Here is a 19,921-nt window from a genome sequence, read left to right as displayed (position 1 = left end):
AAAAGAGTAAGATGTTTTATGTATAAGGAATTATTGCTTTTGAACAGCACATTTGCTTAAAGGAATTGTAAAGTGTATTTATTGCAAAAAGTGTTTAGTGGAAATAATATTACATCTATATCTTCTAATTCTTCATTCTTTACTTGCCACTTTACCTTTTCCTTCCTTTTTCTTCAAACACTAATCATTCCTTGACTAGATTATTTTCTCCCTTCCCCTGATCATTTCCCCCTCTGTTTTTTTCTATGAAAATCCACTAGGTAACTACTGCCCACTCTATGAGTTCAAATTATTGAGTGCATCACATGGGTCAGACCTGTGATAGGTGTTGGAGAAACAGAGTTTAAAATTCCAAACCAAATCCTCCTCAAGGAGTTATATACTGGAAAATAGTTTGACCTGCTCTCTGTTTTACAGTGCTATGCATAGTTGTATGCTGCAGGTATTTTTCTTTCTGCCATAACAGTCATTTTTCTACTTTAGTCTACTGAAAACATGTCTTCAAAGGAGTTACATTGAGATAGTGTTCTTCAAAGTACTTTCTAAAACCTTCCCATCATATGATTAAAATCTTTTTTGTGGGCCATGGTCCTCTTTCTACAGGGGTGCAGGAAAATTGTACATGAATCCCCACCTACCTACTTGGAGAGAGATTAGAAAACAAGGCAAGGCAAAATAAAACAGGAAAAGAGACAGAACTTCACATTTATGATGCAAGCATGGTAAAAAACTAGACTTCTCCAACTTTGCACTCTGCCCTTCCTTTATATTCCAGAGAATATAAAGAAAGCTATTGAAATAGCTTTGCAGGAAGACTAGCACATAACACTGCTGTGAATCCTAATGCCCTCCTCAAATTCAGTCATCTGCTTAATCCCATTGAAATGTCTGAAGATACTCTGACAACAGAGCAGTAGGTCTAGAAAGAAAGGTAAGTTTGTAATTAGCAGCACTTACCAAAAAGGTGGACCCAGGTGGTCTGTGTCAGTTCCAAGGGATGAAGCTGGCAAAAGAAGGGTATTGAAGGGAGGGTATCAAAGATGTGGAAAGAGATTTGGAGGAACCCCAGAACAAAGACTGGGGTGTTGACACAGGCTACAAGGTGGAAGAGAGAGGCATCTTCGGGCTTTGATTCTAAATTCAACCTTTTTGACTTTGATCAAGTTAGAGCATTGTTAGAGCTACAAATCATAACACCAAAGGTATTATCTTAATCTATTATCAGTTTTTACTATTCAGGCATAGACAAATTGCTCAGAGATCTCCTGGGCTCCCTGTACAACTGCGAACAAAACCCTAAAAGAGCAGAATACAGAACTGGTACTGAGAAATGGGAAAGAGATTTGAAAGAGCCAAAGCATGAACCTTGACCTTGGGTAGATGAATCTGTTAAATTTCTGAACCAAAGGCGCTGGCTATAAAATTTTAAAAAGTAAAAATGTCATGCTCATCACAAGTTTAATCTGGACTTCATAAGCATTATTTTTGTTCCCAGCCAACCCAGTAAAGAACCAAAGTATGAGCCACAGAAGTAAAACCTGAAAGCATCTTTTCCAATACCGTTTCTTTCTTCTGTAAGTTCACAGTGAACAATGACCAATTATGATTATAGCCACCATGAAAAGATAACAGTAATAATGACTGCTAACTTTTACTGTCCTCTAAATATATACCAGGCACTCTGCCCATCACTTTATATGTATCAGTCTGTGAAGTACTTATATTAGCCACATTTCTCTTGAGAAAACTTGAACACTGAAAACTGATGGCTCTGGATATTCCTATTCAGATAATATAAATTTTTGAATTAAATCATGTATTACTGTGATAAAGTTCCCTTTTGTAGAAATATAGATGCCATTTCTTTTTTTTTTTTTAGTGTAAAACAGAACTTAAAGAAAATGGGGGCAGAGAGAAGCCTGGTTATAACCATGCTGCATCAGTTGCAATGTCATTATCAAAGACAGTCAGTGTTTCTTGCCATTTTCTTTGTTCTAAATTTCTCTTATCTTGATAAGCATGCTACTAATAGCTACTCCTGACTGGCTATTGGTGAATTAAAATACAAATGAAACCTGGCTGGGAAATAGATCAGTGTCCTAACTGACAAAGATGACAAGTCCATAGCATGACGTACATATTGAGATAATTTGCCAGTAACAGCCAGAGTGATGTGTTAGGACATCCGTTATCTCTCACTTGCTTCCCTTTTTGAACAAGGCCTGCCAAAATGTTCAAGGTTATTGATCGGGGCCATGGTGATAACTGGGGCATCTCACTGGCCCCTAATCCATGTCCTAGGGGAGTATAATAATGGAACAGAAATGTTTTGGAATTAAGGTCAATAACCACAATTCCCATCTTTCATTATCTTTTATATTTTCCTCAGGTTCTTGTAGGCAAAAGTGCCAGAGGATGGCTCTGCAGGGCCTATTGGCATGTGAAATAAGGTGCAGAGAGATTTGGATTGGCAAAATAACTGTATAATTCAGTATCCCAAATTGAGATGATATAATTTAAAATATCCTTGGAGTTTTACATCTTCACAAAGAATCCCAAAATTTTTCTGCAGGTCGTTGATAGTTTTTATTTGCTCCTAATAAAATAGAGAGCTCCAATAAAGGTGTAAACACAGACATTTGATTTATATAGAACTGTAGAAAATTTAATGTACCTTTTAAAATGGTACTTGGGATATAACTACTGGTCATAAAACTTCTTCTTTGGGCTTCATCGTTTGCTTGTTTTATGTTCCAAAATAACATTGGGCTATTAATAATATCTCTTTACCTTCCATCTCACTCTTTCCTTTCCTACTTCTCAATAGGTAAATGTGTTCGTCATCATAAGTATTAACGTGGTGTCCAAAACTTCTTTTCCATGAAAACTTAAATTGAACTTAGGATTAAAAAGAAATTTACAGAAAATTTAATATCGCATATGGTTAATCATGTAGGTAATCAGTAGGTAAATCCTACTGAAGATGATAATGGGGGGTAAAAAGTCTCATGCCTGTTTTTTTCCCCAACGTAGGAACATACAGCCGGTAAACCCTCATATAAAAAAAATCCCACTATATTTTGAAAAAGAGACATATATATATATAATATCAGATGGCTCAACTAGTACCCAAAACAAAATGTTTTCTTCATTCAAGGGTACATGGTCCCACTAATGAGAGACTAAAAGACAAGGATCCATTTGTGACCAGAGAAACCTGAAACCACATTTTGTTTGGAAGATACAGAGTTTGAAAGACCAGACAAATTTAACATCATCTCTGTCTCTCTCTGGCTATCTTACCTAGTATTCAGTTCCCTTGCAAAGATTCTGAGAATTTAGACATAGATTATGAATTTTCTAGGATTATCTGAAATTAATTCAAGTCCTTTCCCCCATCACTTATAGCCTCCAATTATAATAAGTATCTCAACATACATTTAAACTGAATAAACTCAACTTAGGAGAATAAGGTTAAGGCCATCAAAACCTGAGGGTATAAAAGCCTTCGTTTATGTGTCCCGAGTATCTCTGATTCTAATTAAATATATTTCTATAACAATTCCTAACTCTAGTCGGAGTTTAAATACAGATGAACTTTAAAAGTACTATCATTTGTTTTTAAGTAACTGCATTTCCCTTCTTATAGCAGAAAAAAAAATACTTGGGGGTGGCTGAGTGGCTCAATCAGTTAGGCATCCAACTTTGGCTCAGGTCATGATCTCATAGTTTGTGGGTTCGAGCCCCATGTCAGGCTCTGTGCTGACAGCTAGCTCAGAGCCTGGAGCCTGCTTCGGATTCTGTGTCTCCCTCTCTCTCTGACCCTCCCCTGCTCATGCTCTCTCCCTCTCTCTCTCTCTCTCTCTCTCTCTCTCTCTCTCTCTCTCTCTCTCAAAAATAAATAAAAACATTAAAAAAAAAAGAAAAAATACTCGATGCCCAAAATGTTTTAGAGGAGCATAGCCCCAACAAATAAGAGAAAGCCACACAATGGGGCTCCTGGGTGGCTCAGTCAGTTGCAGATTGAGCATCAGACTCTTGATTTTGGCTCAGGTCATGATCCCAGGGGCAAGGGCAAGCCTGCAATGGCTCCGTGCTAAAGGTGGAGCCTGCTTAAGATTCTCTCCTTCTCCCGCCCTCTACTCCTCTCCTTCATTCGTTCTCTCTCTCTCTCTCTCTCTCTCTCTCTCTCTCTCTTTCTCTCTCTCTCAAAAATAAAAATAAATACATTTAAAAAAGAGAGAGAAGGCCAAACAAATAAGTGGATTACACATTTATATATATGTCAGCACAGAGCCTGATGCAGGGTTCAAGCCTACAGACCCCAAGATGATGACCTGAGCCGAAGTCAGAGCTCAACTGACTGAGCCACCCAGGCACTCCAATGTTTATATATTTTTGAGAGAGAGACTGAACACGAGCAGGGGAGGGGGCAGAGAGAGAGGGAGACACAGAATCCGAAGCAGGCTCCAGGCTCTGGGCTGCCAGCACAGAGCCCGAGGCAGGGTTCAAACTCACAGACCGCAAGATTATGACCTGAGCCGAAGGCAGACACGCAACTGACTGAGCCACCCAGGCACCCTGCTCACAGTTTAAAATTATACAAATTTCAAGAGATTTTCTAATAAGAGATTGTTTTAAGGAATGATCTTGCATTATACTCCAGTTGTGATGAAAACAGGACTGCAAAGTGGCACACTGAAGCTCGGGCTGTGGAGGTGGCCATTCGTCTCATTCATTTTCTTTGTGAGCACATTGTACGCTGCAGGCACTGTGCTGGGGACAAACTGAAAAGTAGGTCCTACCGTTGCTGGTACCGCAAGGGAGGAAAGAACATTCTTCCTCTACCCTTCTGAGTTCTCGACTGAGACCCCCTGTAACAAAACACAGATTACAGATTATGTTGAGAAAAACAAATATGTTCATTCACATGTATACCTCATATATACACGAGAGAAAGCAGGGAAAGTGGAAATTAGAGGTGGCCTAGAATTCAGGACTAAACAACAACCTTGGTAGGAAAAGAAGGTAAGTAGGTCTCTTAACAGACAGTAAATGATATTGAGGAAAGAATAGATGGAAGGCATGATCATTTGTGACAAAGTTTGTCCGGATGTTCTAGGCACATAAGGGGAATTCAGAGAACGGCTCTCTCTGCATTAACTATTGTTCACATACCTACAGCTTAAAGTAATCTAAATACCAAAGTGGCATACTTGGGGGATCCTGAACTCTGACAGTTGTATTCTGGGGAGGTGGGCTCTGCTCCCCTTCAGTATTCATAGTCTACTTGTTGACTTGGACTCCAAAACAGAAATATAATTAAGCAACTGAAGTTCATAGTGAGATATATTCTAGGAAAAACACTTCTATATGGTTCAGATCAGCAAAGACACGGTGATGAGGGAGGTGAGCAGGGGAAATGCTTAATCTGATAGTACAGGAAGGGCCTCTAGGAAAAGACATGTGTACTTTGCAGAAGGAAGAGCCAGTAACTCAAAGAGCATTCCAGACTGGGAAGCACGTGCACAGTTGCCCTGGGAATGTAAACGACCAATCCGTTTGATTTCAGGAAACTTCACAGGTTTTAATTTTTCCCTTCTAGTCTCTGTTGTTTCAGGCTTCTATATGATTTGGGGCCACATTTTTCTGGGTATTTTAAAGGAATCAACAGTTTATCACTCTTAATTCCTATTTATTTCCCTTTCATAATTAAGTGCCATAGTAAACGTCTTGCTGTGAAAACAACCGCTAACATCTACTCATTAAGCAATCAACACAAGCGAGCCACTCATTTCCTTTCAATTTCTCTGTAACAACTTGGGAGCTGGTGTTAAGATAACCACCTTCCAAGTGAGGAAACTTAGGTCAAGGGAAGTTAAGCAACTTGCCCGGGGCCACAGGACTGGTAAATGATTAAGATGGAATTCCGACCCAAGTTGCACTGCAAAGCCTGTGCGTTTTGCTCTCCAACCGAGTCTCCCATTTGTCACCAATAATATTAAACTGAGTCTGAGTAGAGCTCGCAACTCTGGATTTCGTCACTTCAAGGTAAGAAGTTTAGGAACATCTGTGACTTGTTTACATTCGTGTTATTGTGTTTTCATCACTGAGATGACAGATACGATCCCTGTCATTACAGTGTTTGCATCTAGATGACAAGACTACCGGTAACCACATAAACACACAGGTAAGGTACCATTGAAATTAGTGCCGCAACGGGAAATAACAGGACACTAAAAAAGGGATAACAGAGAGGTCCTCCGTTAAGATTCAAAGTTCAGAAAAGTTCTCTTTGAGCTAGTGACCTTTATGGGGGCCAAAAGGAGACGTAGGACTTATCTTCAAAGAAGAGAAACACATTTTTAGAAGCAAAATTGCATCCCACAAAATAGAAAAGCTCTCACAACATTTGGAAACCTGTGAGAAGACCTGAGTGGTTGAGCCCTGGGGAGTGACTAGTGGAGGGACCACAGAGGGGAGATGGATGCAGCGATGCAGATACGGATGAGTTCAGAGACCCTTCCACATAAGAGCTTTGGATTTTGTCCTTAGTCCAATGGGAAACATGAAGAATTTTGAGCAGGAGTGACATGATCAAATTTATGTTTTTGAAACATCACTGTATTTGAGGGGCACCTATGTGGCTCAGTCAGTTAAGCGTCTGACTCTTGATTTCAGCTCAGGTCATGATCTCACAATTTGTGATCGAGCCCCATATCAGGTGCTTGGGAGTCTCTCTTGCCGCTTTCTCTCTGCTTCTTCCCCACCTGTGCCCCCCTCCTCTCTCAAAATAAAAAAATAATCTTGAAAAAAATCTCTCTAGTTGCTTTATGTTGAAAACTGAGTTGGGGGAAAGGCACGAAAGGAAGCTAGGAGATCAATTAGGAAACATTTTCAGTAACTTAAGTGAGAGACAAGGGATGGGTGAGTTAGAGAGGCACCTGAAAGGACTGGCTGACTTAAGGAACATTTTAGAGTTAAAGTCTAGGAGACTTAAGAATGATTGATAGCACATGAGAAAATTCTAGAAAAGCTCTCAATTTCTGATCCTAGGTAGTGGAGGAAAGTGCCATTTGCTGAGGAGATCAGATGTTCTGCTTAAACAGGTTCATGAGGCTTCCAAGAGGAGGGGAAAATAATAACAATATAAAGAATTAGTAAGTATTTATTAAATGCCGACTATATGCCAGACATAGTTTTTAAATGCTTTAAATATATTACTTCATTTTTCATCAGAAAAATTCTATAAAATATATACTCAGCTTCTCTAGTGTATAAAGAAGCAGAGGCACAGAAATGTTACATAACATACAACTCAACAAATAAGTTGCAAAACCGGGATTGATCCCCAGGTATTGACTCCAAAGCCTGAAATCTAAACATCCGGGGATCTCTTGCTCTGGTCATTAAGTAAGCAGTTAGATACAGGTGGACACAACACCGTGTACACAGCACAGGGCCCCCTGAGTTTTCTTTTCGGAGCCCCTTGCCCTCATTCCTACCTCTGATTGTCATCAGGCTACGCTGGGAGGGACACAATCTAATTGTGATAACTCATGGAAAGACACAGATGATAGATGCACTTCCCAGGATATTTGCGATTGAAAAGCGCTCACTTCAACTTAATGAATCTCTGGAGAAATATCCATATTGAGAGAGAAGATATTGTGGCCCCTGAGTGTTCTCTTGGAAGTTGTATCACCCAATCTACCTATAATCGGGATGTCCCTGCGCACAGAGACCCGCCAAGGTACACATACAAGCCCACACACACAGTCACACGTGTGCGTGTAGTCAAATACACTAACACACTGGGACACATGCACATTATACACACCCACACAGCATGCACACACACACAGAGTCAAAATGCAGATACATGTGTGCATACAATATGTGTGTTGACATACCTAAGTGCTGTGTATTTTTTATATGGAATATACCTTTATTAATAGCCCTTACATTGCCATCTTTATCAGCTTATGATTCATTAAACTAAAGCTTCCTACTGGTGTGCCCAGCTTCCTGATCCCAATCCTCCTCATCATGGTGTTTTGGGGGATTTTCTTTTGTATCTGTTTGGTTTTGGGGTTTTTGATATTACATGCACAAATAGAAAATCTCTTTTGCTTTTATAGTGATATTCCTGACCTTGGGTTATTTTGTTCAATTGTTTCCCATAATTACTTCTCAAACCACGTGTTCTAACTTTGTAGCTGCAATTGAAATAAGGTATAATTTCCAGATACATGCTTTTTTTTAACCAAATTGTAATTATATGTGAGTGTGTGTGAGTGTGTGTGTGTGTGTGTGTGTGTGTGTGTGTGTGTGTGACCAATGTGGCTGGCTAGTGGGCAGGGGCAGAAATCTGTAAAAAAAAACTCTAAGTAAGAACAAAGAGTTTGGGCTTATTATTGTAAGTGAAATAGAGAGCCACAAAGAGGTTTTTTTTTTTAATTTTTTTTTACATTTATTTATTTTTGAGAGACAGAGAGAGGCAGAGAACAAATGGGGAAGGGGCAGAGAGAGAATGAGACACAGAATCCGAAGCAGGCTCCAGGCTCTGAGCTGTCAGCACAGAGCCCAACTCAGGACTTGAACCCACAAACTGCAAGATCATGACCTGAGCCAAAGTTGGACACTTAACCGACTGAGCCACCCAGGTGCCCTGAGAGCCACAAAGAGTTTTAAACAGAGGAGTAGCAGGGACTGATTTTATTTTCAAAGTGCTACCATGATACTGCAGAGAATATGCACTAGGACAGAGAAGAAGTAAGAAAACCCGTTAGTAGTGATTAAAGTGGTCCAGATGGGAAGACAGGTTGCTTGAACTAGCGTGGTAACAGCAGAGGTGAAGAAAGTCTGGTGGGTGCAGGAAAGATCATGAAGAAAGTGCGGACAGGACCTGCTGGTGGACTAGACACAAGACAAGGAAGAACTTGGACAACTGGGAGGATTTACTAAGGAAGAGAAGCCCAGGAGTAAAAGCAGGGGATCAAAGTTCTCATAGCCATGGTACACTTGAATGCCTGTGAGCCATGTGGAGATGTCAAGGAGCCGCTGCAAACATAAACCTGGAAGAGGTCAAGGCTGCAGAGAAATGTAAGAATTGGGAGGTAGAGGTGGTGTATGCAGCACAGTACCAGAGGCGTTGGCAGGCGAGCGTGTACATGAAGAAGACGTGAACAGCTGGCACTCTCCAACATTTTCAGGCAGAGGACAAGGGGCAGCAAAGAAAATAGAAGAAATTATCATTGAAGGATCAGAAATAGCAAGAGAGTGTTAGTTTTACCAGCATATGAACCAGCTGAAAAAAAATATCTATTCTATATGCTTTATTCTGCAAAAGCTAAGAATCGGGGCGAGGCGTTGCAGTGATTTTTGAAGATGTGTCCATGAATTCTTTGATACTTCACCCTCCAAAACGTGGGACTGACTTTCCCTCCCCTTGTGTGTGCGCCACCTTTAATGACCCACTTCTAATTAGTTGAATCTGGTGATTGGGATGGGCTATCACTTCAAGATGAGATTATGGAAGGCACGCAGCTTTTATCTTGGGTGCTCTAGCTTGCTTTTTCTCACTTCCTTTTGGATCACCGTCTGCTGAGGCAAGCTGGCTACCACACTGTGAAGTGACCCAAACGGACAGGGGCTGAGAGCTCCAATCGAAAGCTAGCATCAACTTGCCAGACAGGTGAGTGAACCAACTTGGAAGTGGATCCTGCGTCACCAGTCACACCTCCAAATGTGGAGACCCTCTCATGAGATGAGAGACCCTGAGCCAAAACTGCCCAACCAAGCAGCTCTCAGAAACTGGGAGATAATAATTGTCTTAAGGCACCAACTTTTGGGGGAAAATGTTAAGAGGCAATAGATAATTAATTCATCAGCATACTGGAGACAACAAATGTTATGTAACTATGAATAATAAGCTTCCCCTCCAATAGTTTTGTTACTTTACTCCCAAGGGGAAAAAAATAATTTGAACATGTTAAATGTGTTTGGAGGGACCACAGTTGATATCATCTTTTCTCCACAAAGAAGTGAGAACTTGTGGCCTAGACCCTGGTCTGGTTCACATTGTCCATATGCTGCTATTTGAGTCAAAGAATGGCCCGCCTCCAGTAGTATTCCTGGTAATAAAACACAATCTCTAGAATGTTGGTGTCAACATGCTATGGGTTTTGTAAAGTATTCCCAAAAGGAATTACTTAAAACCCTCCCCAATCTCCCTGAAATTGAAAGGTCGAGATCTACCTTACAGAGAGTAAGGAGAATGAAGTCAGTGAGATCTAAAGGAAAGAACAGAAGCCCAGAGTCTCCCCCAACCTGGCTGTGGGCTTTGGAAACATATCCAGTCTTTTGAGCCTCATGTCTGCATCTCTAAAATAAAGTTCTGCCCACTTCACAGATGGATGAAGAGTTATATAAAATAATATGTGTGAAAAGAATTTTTAAATAACAAGGTCTTAGGTTGATTACGCAGGCCATCTCTGTCTACTCCCTCTGCTATTGGAGTGTTGATAGAAATAGCTGGAGAGAGGTCAATGGTTTGTTTGAAAATACATTCAGGTGACCTTGAAGTTCCTCTTTCAGATTGTTCATATATTTTATGAGCTCAGCGCATTTTACTCCAAAGCACACATTTCTACCTAAGTATCCCTAGATAGCCTTATACACCTGATTCAGCTGTTTTTCTGTTTTACTTTTATAAGTGATTTTAGGAGCTTATTCCTTCTCCTTTTTGATAATTCTTGGTACGACATATTTTATCTGGATTAAAGACACAGAGGATCGCAGAGAATAGCTGTAGATTAGCTGGCATTTTTAGCATCAATTTTTTATACTCATTTCTCTGCATTGAGATCATTAAAAAGAATCATACTAATCATGGCAATTGAATGTAAGCAGATAATCATATTAAGTTCATTTATAAATAAAACCTATACTTTGAAAAATCATTACAGATCAAAGGTGTATAAACAAAATATATGTGCTCTTGGTTGGTTCTTAAGGCAACTATGGCATCAATATTATGATTATTATTATTATATTATTAGCTTTGTCCTTTCCTAGCCTTTACTATAAAGGAGAAGGGCATTCCTAGGAGAAGCTTCTGGTCTCCAGGAGTGAATGGAGAAAACCATCATAATGACAAGATTGATCTACTTAACTAGTCAGAGAAACATGCAGAATTAACATCTGTTCATAAACAATTCATATTAGAACATAAATTTTACCTATTTTTGTCTTTGTCTTCTTAGAAGTTAATTTTTTGTGATCAATTCTTTTTAAGGCCTTTATTAAGAATGACTCTTCTGAACTTTTGCAAACGTTTTGCTATGTGATCTATACTACAAATATATTTGCCTGCAACTGTTGGCTTCCTCTCAAGTGTTTGAGATGTTAAAATATTTTTAATATGAAATATTTTGAAAATAATGAAAAGTAGGAAAAATAAACAAACACCACATTCTCACCACTAAGATCCAACACATGTTCATATTTTGACTTGTTTGTTTCAGATATTTTTACTACTTTTAAGAAATGAAGAATTAAGATGATAGGTACAACTTTCCAGATTCCAATTCTGTCCTTGCTTTTCCATACACAAACCTTACCCTGAGAACCTTACGTGTTCATTTATGTTTTAATAATTGTTCTATATATGTGAGTATGCATATTAAACAAAGGTGAGATACCAGAATGTCTTTGGTTTATTGTAGATGAAAGGATTCAAAGGCTGGGAGACAGGAACTTGGAATGTTTTTATCATGTGGGACCCACTTACCCACCCACTAACTCTGTCTTAAGGAAGTACCCAGAAAACACTACCTTTACCAATGCACTAAGAAATATTCTGGTAGAGAATGGATCTACATCTTAAAAAGCTCAGGATGCTTCAAGCTCATAATGATGTTGAGAGATGCTCCCTCTGAAATGGGTTCCCTGATCCTCATCTTTTGGGACAGCTGGAGGTGATTATCAGGATGGACAGCAGGACTAGAACTGTAATCAAGAGAATTTAACCTAAGGAGATCTTTGGTAGTAGCTAATTGACTATGGTGTTCCTCAAAGAAATATAATTGCACAGTCTATACTCTAAGGGAAAAAATTAATCTCTAATCCTTGTGAACAGTCTTGACTTTAATTGGCTCAATGGAGTCACAATGTGTCACATAACCCACATTCTTGAGCCAGTTTGTAAACATGAGCTCTTTACATGAAAGGACCAGATTCCTTCTAGTTTAACTGGCAAGTTTCTGCCACACTACCACAAGAAGTTTGTGTAAATCTTCTTGAGTTTCCCAAAGGCACCAGCAATCATTTACTTGTGTGGCTGTGTAATGAAGAAAGTGAAATATTTAGACTTTTCAGAGATTGTTGGATTGCCCAGAAGTTAACACCAATTTAGGGAAATTCTGTAAGTCAGTGGCCCAGGAATCAGAATAAGGACATAAGGTTCGGTGGTTCTGAATACAAATCATACATTTAACAACAGGAAGTTTACCTACTTCGGCTCTTTTATCTATGGAATAAGGACAATAAGGCAGGAAGGATCAAATGAAAATGGCTGAAAAATCTCCTCCCTCCAAAAATAGAAAATCACCAATATTACTTCAGAAATTAGTGCCACTATCATATTTCAAAGACAAGAGGTTGCTGTTTCTGTCGCCTCTCCCAGTTCATTCAGCTATGTAGGTGTCTATGCCAAGGACGGATGGGTTTGTAAATTGATGTGGATTATCATAAATGGAATCAGGTAGCATTGACACTTGCTGTGGTTAATAGTATGAAGTCATTAAATCTGGTGAAAGCTTCTCCTCTAGACCAGTTAGTAAAGACCAAAGAAGCAATTTGCTTTTATGTTCCAAAGGGAGTGCTATAGAGGCCCTGTGTTCACCTTGTGCTTTGAAGACTCTTTGGCTCTTATGATAACCAAGTTCTAAGGTCTTCATCATCTCACCAACCCACTGAACATCACGCCAGCCCACTATTTTGGTAGCATAGTTCCAACTGACCCTGGAATGAAATGTGTGGGAATACTGAAGCTGAATTTCTGCACATCGTCCCTCATCTTGACAAAAGTTACACCTTTTTCTCTCTGTGCTGTCTCATTGTCTTTGTTTTGTCCCTTTACCTGATTAAAAAAAAATCATGTCTTAATTTTCCTTTACCTGGCCTCTCTTATAAGGTGTGCTCATCTTTTTTCTTAATTTTCTGGCCATTCCTTCTGTTTCTTTCTCTGCCTCTATTTCTTCAACACACACACAAATAAAGCTCAATCTAGTCATTGCCCCTAATCTCTGTACCAAGAATAAGCTTTTGTGTTAGGCTTCATGAGGAATGAGGTCTCCAGTGTAGAAATTTTGAAATATAGGGAATTATAAGCATATACAACCTTAGAGCTGGAGGAATCAGAAGTAAGTCTGGGAGATGGCCAGAAATCTAGAAGTGGTGTCTCCCAGTTGTGAGGCCACAAATGAGAAGCCAGAGGACAGCTGCCAGAGGAAGAAGTGAGGACTGAGCCCTCTTAACTTCACAAAAGTGGCTCTCAGTGGAATGATATACCCTGAAACCACATAAGAAGAAAATTTTGAGGACTTTTTTCCTAAGTAACACAGGACAATGAGGAAACAGAATGTTGCTGAGTTGACAGAAAACAATCCATCTGTTTTCAAACATCTATCTTGAACCTGAGCTTTTCCTTTAAAAAGCTGTAGCATCCTGAATTTGCCATGATCATCCCAAACTTGAATCCAAAACAAAATCTTCTTTACAATAGTTCTTTTTGTTTTCTCTTCTGTCTCTGACACTGTATTCTTCACAGTCTCTCCGACTTATACGTCAGGGAGTCATATTTTATTTCCTCTTCATAATCTGCGAGCCTTATTGTTTTCTGCCTTCCATGATTGGTTTCTTTCTTCCCAACCATATGCAAACATGGTACTTCAAGTTGTTGCAATTCAGTTATTTATATTCCTACATTTAGTTCTCTCTCCCTTCAAGTATTTTCATTGTTAAGTCTTCTCTTCTCCATGCTATGCAAATGTAGACTTCAAAAATACGGCCCTGCTGATACAAACCCACGTAGGGCTCTCCAGGGCCTCAGAATGAAGTCCAAACTTCATAGGAGATCCTCCTCTATCTGAACCTGTACTACCTTCTCCAGCCATAACGGGCTCCTTCCTGCTGTGAACACACACTCGGCCAATGCCTGTCTCCGGCTTATTTATAATGACCCTAACCTGAATTATGCTTCTCATTTTTTTCTCGTTAAAATCTGCCCCACCACAATTTTCCCATGATGTGCCAAAACTTCATCTGCTTTGATGTCTTGCTTTCTCAGAAATCCTATATCTGTACCACATACTTTCGCATTCAACCTTATACGAATTTTCAGTGTTGTTGATTCAATTCATACATTAATGAGTACCTTCAGCGGCCAGAACCTGTACCAGGCACTGGTTAACTATTCCATGCCCATTTGTCTGATCTCTCCAATTGCACTGTGAGTTTCTTGAGGCAGGGATTATAGTTTGTTTTTTTGCTGATCTTCACATTGTCCAGCCCAACCTATTCTACATAGCAGATGTTCAACAAATCTCACTAAATTGAACTGAATTGGTCTCAAACTTGGCAAGAGAAAATAAGATGAATTCCAAGGAAAACTAGAAGAGAATAGAAGGGAATTAGGAACCATCATTAGAAATCTGATTGTCAGATTGATTCATATTGATCCATAAACAGAATAATACAGCACATTATACCTTCGTCACAGCAATTTTCTTCTCCAATTTTGCCAGAGCACAGCTTTCCGAGGGGAATAGATTTTTAAGTTATGCATGTGTTCAGAACTTAACAACACAAAGACAGTTAAATTCTCACATACTCTATCCATAATATAAGAAGTAATAGTCCAAGGCGTGGGTTTTGATTCTGGAAAATGCAACTTTTTCCCTCCTTTAGCTGCTCTAGCTTCGGGACCCTGCCCTTTGACAAGCATTTGAACAATGAATTATAAAAAAAGGGAAGTTTCTCCTGCCTCAGTAACAGATGCCTTCCGTCTTTCTTATTAGATCAATCAAAGATCATTATTTACAAGTCTATTTGTTAAAACTGCTTCTAAGAATAGGGGGAAAATGCCCTGGAAGCACAGTAGACATGCCCTGGGTTGGAGTAGAATGGAGTCCCTGAGAAATGGAAGCGATGCTATATCTGATTGGCTATCTTGCAGAATCATTGCAAGGCACTTAAGGATCCATTTTTAGAGTAGGCTCAACATTTAATGCATTCATCTTTGTCCAGGTGAAATTTCCTTACACTACGCAGAAGAAATTCAGCCACATCCTCAAAAAGTATTAACTATAGACACTGAAATTAGTAAATTGCTCAAATGGTTAATGAAGAATGGGTATCAGCAAAGCCGGGACTGAGAACATCCAGTTCAAGTAAGAGCAAGGTAAGAGGTGACCAAAGCCCAAACAGACAAATAGGGACCTAACCAACCCTCCACATGCTCTGAGGGTTGGAACCCACCTTCAATTATTTATCATCCCCATGATCATTTTAATTTTTTCTCTCTCCCTTTCCTTCTTGAATCAACCACTGTTCTGCTTTTGTCACTATCAATTAATTTGAATTTTAAGGGTTTATATAAATGGAGTCATGTAATATGCATTATTTATTGTTTGGCCTCTCTCACTCAGCATATTTCTTTTGATTTTTACCCATATTGTTGTATATATCAATATGTAATTCCTTTTTGTTGCTAAGCTCTCTTCTCTAAGCATAATTACTTTGTGACTTATCTGTTTTGTTGCACGGTTCAATAGACTAGTCTTTATTATTATTATTATTATTATTATTATTATTATTATTATTGAGTAATATTCCATTATATGAATTTAATGCAATTTTTCCACTCACATGTTCATGGATATCTGCCTTGTTTCCAGTTTGGGGCTATTGCAATAAAACTGGCATAAACATTCATGTGTAAGGCTTTGTATAGAAATATGCTTTGCTCTCTCTTCAATAAATAAGTACCTAGGAAAGTAATAGCCAAATCATATATTAAGTGTATGTTTTGCAATTTAAGAAACTGTCAAGCTGGTTAGTAATGTGTTTTTTATTTTTTTTGGAAAAGAGAGAGAGAGAGAGAGAGAGCAGGGGAGAGGGGCAGAGGGAAAGAGAGAGAATCTTAAGCAGGCTCCATGCTGAAGACTTGATTCCATGACATTGGAATCATGACCTGAATCAAAAGCACTCAAGTGACTGAGTTGCCCTGGCGCCCATGTCAAACTGTTCTCTATTGTGATTCAGCCATTTTTCATTTGTACGTGCAATGTATGAGAGTTCTAGTTCCTCCACATCTTTATCAACACTTAGTATTGTCAAACTTTACATTTTAGCCTTTCTAGTAAGTGATGCATTGTGGTTTTACTAACATTTTCCTAATGAATAAAGGGATTTAGTATTTTTTTCATATGCTTATTCTCCATCTGCACATATTCTTTGTGAAGTGTCTTCAAACATTTTACCTATTTTTAAATGGAATTTGTTTTCATATAATTGAGTTTTTAGAGTTTTTATATATTCAATATATAAGGCCTTTATCATATGTATGTTTTGTAAATATTTTCTCCCAGTGTTTCATCTTTTTATTCTGCCAATGATGTCTTTCAGTGATCTGTGTTTTTAATTTTGATGAAGTCCAATTTATCAATTTGTTATTTTTTAGATTATGTTTGGTATCATATCTAAGAAATATTTTTTTAATATGAAGCCGTAAAGATTTTCTAGGTTTTTTTCAATGTTTATTTATATTTGAGAGACAGACAGAGCATGAGCAGGAGAGGGACAGAGAGAGAGGGAGACATAAAATCTGAAGCAGGCTCCAGGTTCTGAGCTGTCATCACAGAGCCTTCCACAGGGTTCAAACTCACCAATCACAAGGTCATGACCTGAGCTGAAGTCAGATGCTTAACCAACTGAGCCACCCAATTTTCTGTTTTGTCCCAAGATTTTCTGTTTTGTTTCTAGAAGTTTATTTTAGTTCCACATTTAGGCCTGTGATTCACTTTGGATATACCATTTTATCTTCATGTAATGGTGATTGTACCATTTTTTAAATGGTGCAAACTATGGAACAAATTTTGGGGTTTTATTTTGTTTTGATTTTTTGGTTTTGTGTGTAGATATCTTACTGTTCCAGTAGTATTTGTTGAAAAGACTGTCCTTTTACCACTGATTTGTCTTTGCATCTTTGTCAGAAATCAGTTGTCCATTTATGTAAGTTTATTTCTGGACTCTCTATTCTATTTAATCAGTACCACACAGTCTTAAATCCCAGTAGTATTACCCCTCCAACTTTGTTCTTATTTTTCAACTTTTGAAAAATACCTTAGTCTTTTGCATTTTCTTTTTTTTTATAATACTCTATTGTCAAATTGGTTTCCATGTAACACCCAGTGCTTCTCCCCACAAGTGCCCCCCACCATGACCATCACCCCCTTCCCTCCCTCTTCCTCCCCCTTCAGTCCACGGGTCCTTTTCAGTATTCAATAGTCTCTCATGATTTGTGTCCCTCACTTTTGCATTTTCATATGAATTTTAGAATTAGTTTGCCAATTTCTACAAAAAGATCTGCTGGGATTTTGATTGGCATTTGAACCCAAAGATAAATTTAGGGTAAATTACCCTCTTCACAAGATTAAGTATTCTGATCCATAAGCATGCTGTAAGTGTTCATTTACTTAGGTATTCTTTAATTTCTATCAGTTGTATTTTATAATTTTCAATGTATAGGTCTTGCACATCTTTTTTTCTCCTGGATACATCCTTCATTATTTAGTATTTTTAATGTAGTTGTAAATGGTTCATGATCTACCCCTCCCCCGCCCCAGCTGCTTTAAAAATTTCTTATATATTGCTGGTTTTAAGTAAAGTGATTATACTGTGCCTAGGTGTAGTTTTCTTCATGTTTTTGTGGTTGGGGTCCTTTTATATTCCTGGACCTTTAAAAATCAAGCTTGGAAAATTTTCTAACATTATACTGTAAATCTTTCTTTTGCTCCTCTTGCTTGAGAACACTAATTTCGTGTGTATAGACTACTTGACATTGTCACAATTCAGTGATGTGTTTGCTCTGGTTCTAATTTATTTTTCTGTTTCAAGTTTCTTTTGTATAATTTATATTTCTATGTCTTGAAACTTGTTAACCTTTCTTCCACAAAGGCTTACTTGCTGTTAGTTATAAGCAGCATACTCTTCATGTCATGCTTTGAAGGTTTTATCTCTAAAAGTTCAATTTGATTGTTATAAAATTTTCTTTCTATCTCCATTTAATTTTTCTAACACATGGAATACCAAGATATTACTTGTTTAATATCTTTATCTGCTAATGTATCTGTGCCAGTTCTGGATCTATTTCAACTTATTTTTTTCTCATTATGGGTCATATTTTCTTGCTTTTTAGCATGACTGGTAATCTTTGATTGAATGTCAAACATTGTGAATTTTCCCTTATTGGGGGATAGTTATTTCTGTATTTTATTAAGTATTCTTGAGTTTTGTTCTTGATTCAGTTATATTATGTGAAAGAAGTATGATAATTTAAGGTCTTGCTTTTATGATTTGTTTGGTGCAGTAGAGCCTTATTAATTTAAAGGCCAATTATTTCTCACTACTGAGGTGGGACTTTCTGTACCCCACTCACTGCCCTATGAATTATGGGGTTTCTGGTCTGGCTGGTGAGAATAGCACTATTTCCAGCCCTCTGTGGGCACTAGGTACCACGTGCTTTAGTCCTTTTGAATGTGTCAATCATGACTCTTCAGAATACTTGAAGGGGATATTCTATCCATGCTCTTTATCCAGGCATTTCTTTTCTCAATCACTCTCAAACTCAGCTGCCTTGGTCTCCCTGTATTCTGAGCTTCATCTCCTCTGAATACGGAATCCAGGCTCTACTTAGATTCTCCCTCCTTTCACAACATTCTGGAAGTTCCCTTAAGTAAGTAAGCTGGGGAAACCAGAGAGCTCACCTCATTTGTTACCAACCTCTTAAAGATCACTGTCTTTGTTGTCTAATATCCAGTATCTTAAAAAAAATCATCGTTTCAAACATGTTTTGTTATTGTATATTTCAGACAGAAGGATACATTTGATCCTCATTATTCCATCCTGGCTGGAAGTAGAAGTCTTATTTTGCATTCTTAATGTTGACATGAGATATATTAAAAAATTTATCTCATAATATTAAAGACAGTATATACACCTGCCAAATTCTTAGACTAAAATGAAATTTAAAATAAATATATTTTAAGACTCTAGCTTATCCTCATACAATATCTATCAAAGAAAAATGAGTTAACAAGTTAAATAAATGAATATAACTTTTGAATATATTAAAAAAATTAAAGAAATGTTAATTAGCAAAATTCAGCAATATATTAAAATAACCTGTCATAACCAAGAAATTAAGAATAATTTAGGAAATCTGTTAATATACTAGCTCTCTTGTTAAGTAGTTAAGATCATGGATTTTTGATTTAGACAATCCTGGTTAAAACCACACTTTCTTGCTGCGTAATTTGGGGTATATTCCTTATGATCTCTGATCCACAGGTCCCTCTTCTTTATTATAAAAGCTACATCATTGGTATTATGAGAAGAGTAAATAGAAAACTGTATTTGATGCACTCAGCACAGAAGTCTTGGATGCCACATATTATTTTAAATGTTTATTTATTTTGAGAAGGAGAGAAAGCGCACTCATGCACAAGACAGAGAAAGAATTCCAATCAGGCTCTGAGCTGTCAGTGCAGAGCCTGACGTAGGGCTCCATGTCAGGAACTGTGAGATCATGATCTAAGCTGATATCAAGGATCGGATGTTTAACCAACTGAGCAAC

This window comes from Suricata suricatta, chromosome 2, assembly GCF_006229205.1.
Source record: "Suricata suricatta isolate VVHF042 chromosome 2, meerkat_22Aug2017_6uvM2_HiC, whole genome shotgun sequence".
NCBI lineage: Eukaryota > Metazoa > Chordata > Mammalia > Carnivora > Herpestidae > Suricata > Suricata suricatta.
This window is presented reverse-complemented; position numbering follows the sequence as displayed.